Raw genomic sequence first — 13,763 nt, 5'->3', positions numbered from 1 at the left:
CGACTAATATTATAAATATTTTCCAATGGTAATAGAACTGCATATAAGAGTCTGACTAATTAGTGGAACAACTTACTGAATGAACTTCTATTACAGCATCAACTGAGCAAACGACGTATTGGCCTCCAAAAAACAAATAATAAACTACTTGTTCCGCAGACAGCGTTTATTCCCTTTCCTGTAGAAGACATTCCTGTCATTTTTTATGACGGTTGGAATTGTGTGTAGAAGGCCTGCCATACTTAGGGACAAGAAATGTATGTGCTTTCACGAAATGAAGAAAAATGTCACAGAGTGATGTAGATTTTCACACAGACTTGAACAAGAGATCAAGAACAGTGGGCGCACTTTAAAGCATTAACAGACAGTATTTCAAAACCACCACATGAAGAGTTCCTGCGGACACGACATAACAGACATGCCTATATGGAACGTAACAAAAATCTCCAGAGGGTGGACAGTACCCGCTAAGTGGCAGTGACAACACTGACACTGAAGTGGATGATTATGATGTTGACGATGACGACGACGAGATGTAACAGTAAATAAGAGACCTAGAATTATGAATCAAACATAACATACCAAAATGCACTGAAATTGTATGTATCTGTCAAATAATAGTTAAGAATCGTAACTTCGAAGCATAGCATTAGCAGTACCATTTCTCCGCTAGTAACTATAAAGTATGATGTTGTGAGTGGCGATCAACAGCTAAAAGGAAACATTCAGAGGTATTCACCGCCAGTCACAATTAGTGATGGCACAAACAAATCTCTCTTTTGTCCTATCATCTTTTTACATTCTTAAAACAACAAGATTTTATTTGTATTTCAATCTCAAATTATTCATTATTTTAAAAAATTATTTATTCTGCGTCAAATTATGCGGATAAAAACAAAACAAAAAGCTGCGAAAAAGGTGACAAACCGAAACTGTAATACAGACGATCCGTTTTAAAACATCAGGCAACAGGTCTTTAAATTTGTAGTGCATAAAAATAAAATATTCCGGTGAATCAAATATGTAAAGAAGATCACTCGGAGAGAAATAGAAGACTAAACTGAGACAGTCGTTACGAGTGTGCCTAGAATAAGGTTGCTTATCAATTTAAGACTTAAATGCCCCTGCGCTGAATGTTTGCATCTAGCTAATAGGGAGCAAGGCGCCAAGTCAAAGAAACCTGGGTAACCCCCAGCGCTGTAAGTTGTTCTTTCCAGTTAGCCGCGACGCAGAACGAGTTCCAACCCTTACCCGGGGCTGCGCAGTCAACGCACTGATCCGAGATACCGCTCGCAGGCAGAGGACGTGGATCAGCAGCGATCGTCAGCTGTTTGTAGAGTTACTCGCCGGCGTGCGTTGAATGTGTGTCAGAGTGCGACCTAAAGCCTGTGTTCGCTCCCCTCCGAGCGCAGAGCTTTTAGCTGCAGCTGTGAAGCTGTACGTAGCTCGCTCTCTTTCACACAGCAGGGCACTATTCTTCGCGTTAATCTTCGACGCTAGAGGTGGGAGAAGAGACGACACGGCGAGCCGGCGGTCGGATTTCTGCCGCCGGAAGGCGCTTATCGCCGAGTTCAACTTGTAGGTACTAGACATTGCCGGTCGACTCGCTGGATGGAGCACTAACGTGAATCAAAATCGCATACCTTTAAAATGGACATGTAGTGCACTGGAATGGGTGTAAATCAAGGATTTTCGTTGTTACGAGACTTCGTAACCGGTCACACAGCTACTAAAATTACTGCATTTATTCATTAATATTAGTCCCTTCTTTTTAATTAATCCCACATGCACGTTAGTCTTTTCTTTTCAATTAAGCCCCCATGCATGGTGCATTGTCAAACGATAGTACATGTTCCGGGTTTCCCGCAGACAGAGTTATGCTGTGGTACGGATAACAGTTGCACCACAGTGTGACAGCGACAAGAGGCAGTTACGGGAAACCAAAGATGAAGTATGTGGGAGAGTAAGATTCTTACAGACAGACGTCTAAGTTGCACACAGGTTCGCCGTGACACTCTGGTAGTACCTGGAACATATGCAAAGTCATGTCCAGCCATACTGAAATGGTGGCAACAATTTGACCAAGGCTCCACTGGCTTTCATAACGCTGACGGGGAAGGAAATTGTCCCCGATGCAGCCGGCCGCGGTGGTCTCGCGGTTCTAGGCGCGCAGTCCGGAACCGCGCGACTGCTACGGTCGCAGGTTCGGATCCTGCCTCGGGCATGGATGTGTGTGATGTCCTTAGGTTAGTTGGGTTTAAGTAGTTCTAAGTTCTAGGGGACTGATGACCACAGCTGTTAAGTCCCATAGTGCTCAGAGCCATTTGAACCATTTTGTCCCCGATGCAGACGTTCTCACAGCCGTCCTCTAATGGCACCGTGACCGAGAGCGGATTTGTGTCGTTGAGGAATTGATCGATTCGCAGAACGCTCTGACCGTTGTTTACAGAGACTTAGCGACTATGTTGACAAATGTTGTTGTGTATCAATGTCACTTTGAGGTGTAGAGCAGCATTCAGTAAGGGTTACTTGGTCTGCCTTAATAATGTGGAAATTACTTTTCGAAGTACCTGTCGTATTAGAAATTAACATTTCACTGGGGAATAAAAAAATCTTATGCAATTGTACCGCTGCAACTTTCGGAAAAATATTGGGAACGAAGAGATTCAATAAAAAGGGAAAGAAATTCTGAGTACGAATTTCGTTTAACACTGGATACTTATAGCTGCGTTTGCGAGCGTCGGTCCACGTGGATTGGTTTACAGACTGACTGGATATACACTGAAGACCCAGAGAAACTCGTACACCTGCCTCGAGCACGCAGAAGTGCCGCAACACGACGTGGCTTGGACTCGACTAATGTCTAAAGTAGCGCTGGAGGGAATTGACATCATGAATCCTGCAGGGCTGTCCATAAATCCGTAAGAGTACCAGGGGGTGGAGATTTCATCTGAACAGCACGTTGCAAGGCATCCCATATATGCTCAATAATGTTTAAACTCAGAAGAGTATCTGGAGCCAGTCCGTAGCAAATCTGAACGTACGAGGTGTCGCGTTGTCCTGCTGGAAATGCACAATGAACATGAATGCCTGCGGGTGATCAGACAGAATGTTTACGTACGTGTCACCTGTCAGAGTCGTATCTAGACGTATCAGGGGTAGCATGTCACTCCAACTGCACGCGCCCCACAACATTACAAAGCCTCCACCTGCTTCACAGTCCCCAGCTGACACGCAGGGCCCATGGTTTCATTAGGTTGTCTCCATACCCGCACACGTGCATCCGAGTGATACAATCTGAAGAGAGACTCGTCCGACTAGGCAACATGTTCCCAGTCATCAACAGTCCAATGTCGGTGCTGACGGGCCCAGGCAAGGTGGAAAGCTTTGTGTCGTGCAGTCATCAAGGGTACACCCCTTCGGCTCAGAAAGCCCATTTCGATGATGTTTCGCTGAATGGTTCGCATGCTGTCACTTGCTGACGGCTCAGCATTGAAATCTGAAGCAATTTGCGGAAAGGTTGCACTTCTGTGACGTTGAACGATTGTGTTCAGTCGTCGTTGGTCCCGTTCATGTAGGATCTTTTCCGGCCACAGCGATGTCGGAGATTTGACGTGTTACCGGATTCCTGATATTCACGGTACACTCGTGAAATGGTCGTACGGGAAAATCCCCACTTCATCGCTACCTCGGAGATGCTGTGTACCGTCGCTCGTGGACCGACTATAACACCACGTTCAAACTCACTTGAATCTTGATGACCTGCCATTGTAGCAGCAATGACCGATCTGACAACTGCGCCAGGCACATGTTGTTTTATATAGGTATTGCCATCCGCAGCGTCGTATTCTGTCAGTTTACGTATCTCTGTATTTGAATACGCATGCCTATACCAGTTTCTATAGCGCTTCAGTGCAGAAAGTATTCCAGCCAGGAAAAGTAAACTCTACATAGGCTTACTACACCTATCAACAACAAACACCGCTTCGAGGGTTCACCAACCGGTATACCATAGGAAGTAGAAAGAAGGATACAAGGGGAGAGATGCTCCACCATAAAAAAACCAAGCTTGCTTTCCCTAAACACGGGTGGAATCGACATAAATACAGCGTTCCTTCCATTTGTGTGCTCTCACAGCCGTGGTCTGGGGTGGTGGTTAGTGTTTAACGTCCCGTCGACAACGAGGTCATTAGAGACGGAGCGCAAGCTCGGGTGAGGGAAGGACTGGGAAGGAAATCGGCCGTGCCCTTTCAAAGGAACCATCCCGGCATTTGCCTGAAACGATTTAGGGAAATCACGGAAAACCTAAATCAGGATGGCCGGCAACGGGATTGAACCGTCGTCCTCCCGAATGCGAGTCCAGTGTCTAACCACTGCGCCACCTCGCTCGGTACAGCCGTGGTCTGCTGAGCTGTCTGTGCAGCCCTGGAGCCAAGTGAAAGATGGACAATGCTGAACGCACACTTCTGTTTCACATGGCGTGAATTTTGATGCAGATGAAACTGCGACAATTTGTTGCTATTATAGTTCCTAATACAATTGCAAGACACAGGTACTTCTCAATTTTTTGGACATATGCTTTTCATATCACGTGTAAAATATTAGGTCCTATCAAGAACAAAGGTGTCAACTAGGTTTTGAGGCCAAATGAGGAAATATACTCAAACTGCCGTAAAATAACAGATTACATCAGGAAAAACGTGCTACACTTTATTGACTCCTATAGAGAATGAAACAAAACGTATTAACGAAGAATATACACACATTCTTCCAAAATAGGAAACAGAAAATAACGGTGGGCAGTCAAGACAAATGAAGGACTTGAAAGGAATTCAGTTGAACAGGAGACCTAACTCACCGCAAAAATTCAGACTGTAACTCAAGAAATTTAAAGGTTTATGTGAAAACTAGAACAAACTGATAAACAACTTGAGTTCAATGGTCAGATGAAAGGAAAAGATATCATTTCGAGAAAGTGAAATAGTTTCTAAATAGGGGTGAAGCAAAAGACAAATACTTAATTACCTTGACTTGTCTTCCAGTTGGTTTGAAACGATTTAAAAAATAATATTATATGGAGCAGCCAGTCATCAGTCAGTTGGTTTGAAACGATTTAAAAAATATTATATGGAGCAATCAAATGAAAGTGAGACAGACGGAAAAAGTAAGTACTCTTTTTATTGTTTCAAAAGTAATCGCTGTAGCTGTTAATACTCGTAAGGTTATTCCATTATGAGACAAGACGCTTAATACCTTCATGGAAAAACGTTTGCGTCGCCAGCGGAACCACGATTCTATACGGTCTCAAATATCATTCTTCATGGTTCCAAAGGTACGTAAATCGGATGGCGAGAGATCGACATTGATGTGGGTCCTCCCTCATGTTGCCAAGCTTGTTTCTTGTTTCGGCTGTACTGCAGAAGTTTCACTGGGGAGCCCTTACACATACTCCATACAGTCCCTGATCTCTCCCCATGCGATTTCCATATTTTTGGACCCCAATAACACAGACATTCGTGGTCGTCGATTTGCTTCGACAAAGACGTACACAGATGTATACAATCGTGAAACTTCCTGGCAGACTAAAACTGTGTGCCGGACCGAGACTCGAACTCGGGGCTTTTGCCTTTCGCGGGCAAGTGTTCTATCATCTGAGCTACACAAGCACGACTCACGCCCCGTCCCACTTCTGCCAGTACCTCGTCTCCGACCTTCCAAACTTTACAGAAGCTCTCCTGCGAACCTTTCTTTCAGGAGTGCCAGTTCTGCAAGGTTCGTATGCGTAAAATAAATCAAAGGAGGACTATTATTTACATGATTCTAACAGCATTTTCGCTATATACGTTGAAAAGTGTGAAAGGAGTACATCGGAACACCATGGCGACAACTAATAATAGAACAGAGAAACCGCCTAGGTGAAGAGCCATGGTATAAGATAAAAACAAGAACACTTACGGGCTGGTCGGTCTTATGCGATTCATATCCAGTCGTCTTCAACAGATGGCCGTAGTATCGTCACACCGATGTTTACCAACTTAGCCTCCTCTTTTGCGTGGGTCACTCCGTGCTCTGCGCTCTCTTGCTGTCTCCGCCCTAACCGTACTCGCGGCACTAGGGGTCGCAGCACTCACGTAAATGATTTGGCTCTTATACCACGTCTCTTCATCTAGGCCGTTTCTCTGTTTCATTATTAGTTATCGTCTTAGTATTGAGACGTATTAGTTTCTTACTTTTTGCTGTATCTATCTCGACCGCTGTTGGAATCATTAATGACTGTCATCATATGCTTAATTTTATGCACACAAGCGTATATAGAGGCCACTAACAGCATCAATTTATTTGTTGGCCGGACGAGCGACCGACCAGTCAACCAAGCAAGCAAGCAATCGATCGACCGACCAATTCGGGCTAGTGTACACATATCCCGACCGACTGAACTCCGCAATTACAACGCCGCTCTGTTGTGATTTGTTCAAATGGCTCTGAGCACTATGCGACTTAACTTCTGAGGTCATCAGTCGCCTAGAACTTAGAACTAATTAAACCTAACTAACCTAAGGACATCACACACATCCATGCCCGAGGCAGATTTCGAACCTGCGAGCGTAGCGGTCGCTCGGCTCCAGACTGTAGCGCCTAGAACCGCACGGCCACTCCGGCCGGCCTGTGATTTGTTTATATTTTAGTTAATTGAGTTTATGTTCTACAAGATTCCACATAGTTTTACATATAGACCAAAACATTGATTTTCCTTGGCTGTTTTAGAGGCAACAATGGCAAAAATGCCGACAGAAAGCTTTGGGCAAAGAAGTGGCTAATGCAAGGAAAGAAAATCACTCACGTTCTGTTACTGCAGCCGGGAGCCGATGATTTTCGTAACTATCTAAGAATGGATGAATCGTACATTTCGGAATTGCTAAACATGATCAAGCCATTCTTAACGAAAAAGAATACGGTCATGAGAGAGGCTGTTAGCCATATTACGATTTCCAGCCACTGGCAGGTGTTAAAAGGATCTCAGATTCAGTGGATTTGCCCGTCGCAGCCCTTCGTTAGGGTGATCCCCGTCCGTGTCTGCTGCGCTTAAATACTTTTGTTACCGCGTCACGAATCAGCAACGCCACAAAACGGCATCCAGTCTCGCAGTGGACAGTGATCATAATGTTTTGGCTTATCAGAGTATGTGATGTTTGCGTGCGTGGTATTCTAGCTCTCTTGCCCTGCAGTTGTCTTTTTGTGGCTGACTCCCAGAAATCACATACAGTGAAAATAATGGAGCTGCAAATTTCTGTGTATCACAAAAAGCGAGGAGGAAAAATTCTCTACAATATAACAGGTAGTGAATCGATTAATTTCTTCAGATGTTTCCCTTGCGTATAATAACTATAGCAAATCCATATATGTTCTGCCTCTCATACATTTTGCAACAAAACAGCAAAGATAAAATATAAAGGAAACCGATATTAAAATCGTCACTAGAGTTATGGGAGAAGTTATAAGCGACAGCTTAATGTAAATAATGCAGTCTACGAAAACTTAACACCTTTGACTGCATCCAAACACTTTGAGAAGCCGTTACTGTCGTAATATCTTTATACCATATTTTAATTTCACGTAAAGAAAGCCCCATAATTATTAACTAAAATCATTCCTGAAAGCTGCAAAGGGATTTATAGTTGACTGAAGAAGTACACCACGGTAAAGCAAAATAAATAACACATAAGACATTCATTTGAATGTTATTAATTTATGTATGTAGCATAAAAGATGACCTGTAAGTTTAAGAAACTCAGTTCAGATTCGAAGAATAAAGACTACTCATGGTGATTGGCACACACCATCTAATACATACAAAAGAAAGATAAGAAATGAAGTATTTCGCAACTGTCAGAAGTATCTTTTTTTTAAAAAAAAAAAAAACCGCACTTCATTCTCCATAGCCGAGGGCTTATATATACTCTGACCTCCATTAACACTTACTACAATGAACCATGTTTGTTTTAGGAATTAACGTCCATGGAATGTCGATATTTTGTTTTATTTTTGTATGGATAAATTACACTGAGGTTGACAAGTCACGGGATACCTCCTAATATCGTGTCAGATCTTCTGCCAGCCGTAGTGGAGCAATTCGAAGTGGCATGGACGCAACACGTTGCTGAAGTCCCCTGCAGAAATACTGACCCATGCTGGCTCTGTAGCTGTCCACAACTGTGAGAGTGTTTCCGGTGCAGAATTTTGTGCACGAACAGACCTCTTCCATACATGTTCGATGGGATTCATGTCGAGCGTTCTGGGAGGCAAAACCACTCTTTCGAATTGTACAGAACGTTCTTCAAACCAGTAGCTGACAATTGTGGCCCGCTGACATGACGCGTTGCCGTGGGAACAGGAAGTCCATGAAGGGCTGCAAATGGTCTCCAAGTAGCCGACTATAACCATTCAATGGTCGGTACAGTGGGACAAGAAGAACCAGTCCATTTCATCTGAACAAAGCTCACGCCATTACGACTATAGAACCGCAACCAACTTGCACAGTGCGTTGTTGACAACTCGGGTCCGTGACTTCGAGGAGCCTGCGTCACATTCCAACACTTCAATGCGCTCTTATCAACTGAAGTTGGGACACATCTGTCCAGGCCACAGTTTCCAAGCCGTCTACTGTCCAACCTACATGGCCACGAGCCCAGGGCAGGGGCTGCAGGCTACGTCGTGCTGTCAGCATGCCTTGACCCTGTGCATCTCGAAATATTTAATTCCCAGTTGTCAAGATGCGAGTGTAGGTAGCAGAACTGAAATTTTTCACAGCGTTGTTGTTACTGGAACTTGTTTATACCCTAGAACGTCTTCAGTTACAGACCTAAAGAGTAGTCAGTTTCTATTTCTCACTGTTAACATTGTATTTTCAGATTCGTGATCCTGAACCACATTGTGAGCTTGGGAAGCAATAAAAATTCCAGTTTTGAGTTTTTATTGATTGATGAAGGGAAATTTCATAGAAAGTTACTTCAACCATCATCCACTCTGTGGAGGAGCCCTAATAAAGTGTTTTGTCAAGCTCATTTTGGTGTGTAATCGAAAAAAAAAGACTTCTATGGTCTACATACACATTATGCAGGATTTTTTTAGTATCATAAACAAAATGTTTCCATTTTGAGCAAACCTTTGCACTCCAACGCTTTTGCTTTGCTCAGGTACCATGCCCACATTTTCGTGTACTTCGTTTCCTGCCCTAATAATTTTTCTATGGAAATAAACTTTACTCTATTTGTACGTGACAGAAGGAAACTAAGAGTAGTTTTAAAATCAGTACGAAAAAGTTATGAACTCACTTCTGGTATCATACAGACTGGTGTCTAGAGGATGTGTCAAACCAAATTATATAGACTACAAATTCTCACTTGAGAATACTGACATAGGATATCAATAACCAGAAGCTAGGAAGGAACATTAGCACATAATGGGCGTCGAGGTCACAAGAGACGGAACACAAGCTCACATTAGCTATAGATGAGCAGTTAAACCTCTCGTGTCCTTTTCAAATGAACGATACTGGCCATTTGCGCTCAGGGGACAGCAAGGAGGTACCATTAGTCAACAGCGGTCAAGGAAAAACCAAGAGGCTGCGCCGAAGTGGTTCCTGACAGGTTGAAATCTTCATATTTTCGATTTTTGTTTTTTTCTTTGTTCTTGATCTATGGCATAAAGAGGGAAGTTGCTACTCACCATATAGTGGATACGCTGAGTCGCACATAGGCTCAACAAAAAGACTGTCACAAATAAGCTTTCGGCTAACAAGGCCTTTGTCAAAAATAGAAGACAAATGCGTGCGCGCGATCACACACAATATATAATTGCCTAATGTCTGGTTTATTTATTCATTAAAAAATGCCCTGCCGGCGTGATCACGTACAGTTAACAGTTCTGACATTTTTGAGTCATCCGTCTCTGAGGGAAATTATTTAGGACATAGGTATTCAAGAGGTTTCAAAACAGCTCAGGAAGAGAAGCCATGTGGAGAAAATGTAACTATCGCTAAACTGGAGTGCATATGTCATGTAGAAAAGCGAATGGGTACGAGACTGTGACGACTGAAAACTGCGTTCAGGGCGAGAAATTATAAATTAGCGGAAGATTAAATAGTAAGGAAAAACTCACAGAATATGTCGTAGATGAAATTCAAGAATATTCTATAGTGGCCGTCAGGAAAAATGTCAGCAGCATAGGTGACATGAGAAAAGCTGTGTGTGGAATCTTGTTCCCTCTCTCTTCAACAAACGGTAAACCCACCCTTGGCCTGTGCCCTCTACGAAGTGATTCATGGCGCAAATACAACAGAGAAGAGCAAAATGTCAAGAAATGTATTCACAAGCCAGCTTTTTACCATAGTGGATGTCTTGAAAGAAACCTTTGAAGATTTGTCAGATGGAAAACTATTGAAGAAATGTCTTCATGGCTGCATCCAGAATCCTAGTGAGTTCATCAACAGCATAATGTGGATCAGAATTCCCAAAACAGTGTTTGTATCAATTAGTATACTGCATTTTCGTCTCTTTGATGCTTTGGCAACGTTTAGTGAAAGAAATTTTGCAAGGTGTTAAGTCCTGAAAAGACTGCTACAAACTGTTGGTCGTTTCACGGTGAAACAAATTGATATAAATAAGAACTTAGAGCACGAGAGAGAGAGAGAGAGAGAGAGAGAGAGAGAGAGAGAGAGCTGTTATAGAGCTTACAAGATGAGGTGGAAGAGGATGAAGCCAACCCGTCGTATGGAGCTGGGATGCGTAGACTACTTTAATGGCTGTCTCCTGTAAGTTGTATTTTTTAAGAGTGAGCTGTACTTTTTCTCAGCTTCTAACTGCCAGGATTTGTTCAAAATTACGGAGTATACTCACTGAGGTACTGTTTATATTATATCACAGGAGTTTTCTTATTTTGTAGATCTCAAAGAAGTTAGGGCTTTGCATATGTGGAAAAATGTGGACAGATTATTTTTATATTTTTTACAAAAATAAATATTGTCTCAAAACTAACTCGTATTTTCAGAATTTCTCTGTTAAAGTAGTTAGAAATGGGCAACCCAAAAGTCATATTTTTGATAGTTTTGTTCCCAATAGTTTCTGAGAAAAGGTACCTTTCATATGAATAAATTTTATATTGGTTAAGACAGTGATTCTCCTACGTGCCCGGATTCCCTCAAAGTCGACAGCACCCTGGGGAGAGGTGGATAGAACAAAACTAAGAGCAGCTTTGAAATCAGGGTAGAAAACTTAGGGAAGTTACGGGATGGCTGGACGGAGATCAGAACCGACGTCCTCTCAGATTGCGAGTCTAATGAAGTGTGGACCTGGTTCTCCTTTTCAGAGATGTTCGTTCCCAGACGCTGGACCGTAATTATCTGCCCTTTGCGGAAATTGCCTATGTCAGAGGATTTCCTCATTTGCGGCCCGTGTCGTTACTACAATGTCTCCCCGTTAGTCTCTGCTCCGTTAATATACTACGCTCACCATGTCATGTTCATGCGAAATCAGATGTCATTTTATATACCCAGGGTGTCTGCATCAAACGTGTAGGGATGTGAGGGAACAACTTCTGTTACAGACAAAATGTTCGCTGATCCTTTCCTTTGGCTCTAGGTGTTGTTCTGTATTGGTTATGCCTCTGAAATGTGGCAGGACATCGTACTCTGCTTTGTGCGTATGCCGTGTGTGTTGCCTATAATCCAGTCATCTGCTCTACGTGAAACGGGCTGGGGAGGAAAAATAAAATTACTGATTCCCGTCTGAAGTGTCATTCTCCACCTAGAAATATCGTTTTCTTTTTGAAGCCACTATCAATTTACTGGAGTAGGAAGTATGCAGCACATCTACTTACTAGACCCTACTATTTCTGTGAAATATCGTAGTCCGAGAACCTGCAAATACTAAACGACCCTTAGCGTCAACGGGATATTATTAAATCAGATGCTAGAGTTATGATTGCCACTGCAACCCCAGATTCCTGAGTTGCAGACGACTGTAGCTGAGGTTCCATCTTCTATTCACGACACTTCCTACAGAATCGACAAGTAAAACTGGTTCACAATCGATAGTCTTGGTTCTATAAATAGGTCCGGCCGTGACAGTTTTAATAAGCTTGGCGTGGCTGCCCTAAATCTGTGAAGATACTAAGCTCCTTATTGCTGTAAAACTAAAGCATTACCGATTCAAAATACTTATTTTTTATAACATTTCATAATTAACAGTGAAAGAAAATATTTCGTACGGAAAAACACTGGCTTCTGAGAAGAACAACTTCAATTCCCTGTTGTAAATCCTGGTATTAATACCGATCATATGTAATGGAAAAGCACTAATTATAAAACAATATAGAACGTTTATTATGCGTACGATCTACTATAATTAACACGGATGTCTTTTTTTTAAAGAATGAATGAGAAAACAAATGTTTTCCGTGATTTTCAAACAAGTCTATGTCTATTAACTGAAAACAACCGGAGAGGGAGTAAGTTTAGTGTTTGTCTTCCCGTCGAAGTCCAGCTCGTCAGTGGAGGAGCGCAAGTTCGAATTGCGGAGTACATCGTCCTTGTTTTCAAAGTAACCATGCCGGCAATTGCGTTACCACTGTAAATGCCATTGGTTAATACATATATCACTGGCCTACAATATTGTTTACTTTGTTTACTACAAACGTCCATAAAAATGTTGTACCTCAAATCTTGTATTGTGTGGCTATACCGTGTATCATTGTTGAAGGTAATTCCTGAACAATGCAACCCTTACGTGAAATAAATTAATTTCTCAGTTTTACTCTTAACTGCAAGATAACCTTTCTGTTGAACTTGAGACATGCCTGCCACACTATATTACACGCATGACACTGCAGATAAAGGCACCGAAAATTTAACAGCATTCTAAATTGATCTCTTTCACAAACTGTCGTGATAAAATACCATAGCAAAACAAATATAATTTCTAATACTGGCTTCTCTAATGTTATGCATCTTCGACAAAAAAACACTGTGATGTCCTAGTGTTATAGATCGAGGGTAATCCATTCTCAAACCATGGTGTGAAAATAGTCTCCACGTCCAAGTACGGTTAACCGTCGCAATGCCAAGAAGGTGACGTTGCGTGATGCCCACCTTTTGAAAATAATGTAATTTAGTCAGGTAATTTATATTTTGAAATAATATTTACTGTTTTTCACGAAATTTCTAGCAGAATCAATAAATGTTTTAAATTTTTGGCTTGAACTGAAACCAATCTTTAAATGTTAGAAGTAGATGTGACTTTTCACAATGAATATCTCACTCAATATTTTCAGGTTTGGTTCAAATGGCTCTGAGCACTATGGGACTTAACTGCTGTGGTCATCAGTCCCCTAGAACTTAGAACTACTTAAACCTAACTAACCTAAAGGCATCACACACATCCATGCCCGAGGCAGGATTCAAACCTGCGACCGTAGCGGTCGCGCGGTTCCAGACTGTAGCGCCTAAAACCGCTCGGCCATCCCGGCCGGCTTTCAGGTTTAAGACCCTTCATACAGAGCAACATTTCTTTAAAAAGTATATTATGAGTTAGTCAGCAGTTAACTAGGTCTTAATTTTTGGTGGTGATGAAGTATTCCCCTCCCTTCCTTTGGTAAAACACGTTGCTGTAAATGCCTTAGTATAGCGGAAAGAAACCTCACGAACGACAACGATAGGGTTGCTACGGGGTATAGCTGAGTGCTAATTGCTTTTTGTTAGGCCTGTTGCA

The sequence above is a fragment of the Schistocerca piceifrons genome, chromosome 2 (assembly GCF_021461385.2).
Source record: "Schistocerca piceifrons isolate TAMUIC-IGC-003096 chromosome 2, iqSchPice1.1, whole genome shotgun sequence".
NCBI classification, from domain to species: Eukaryota; Metazoa; Arthropoda; class Insecta; order Orthoptera; family Acrididae; genus Schistocerca; species Schistocerca piceifrons.
This window is presented reverse-complemented; position numbering follows the sequence as displayed.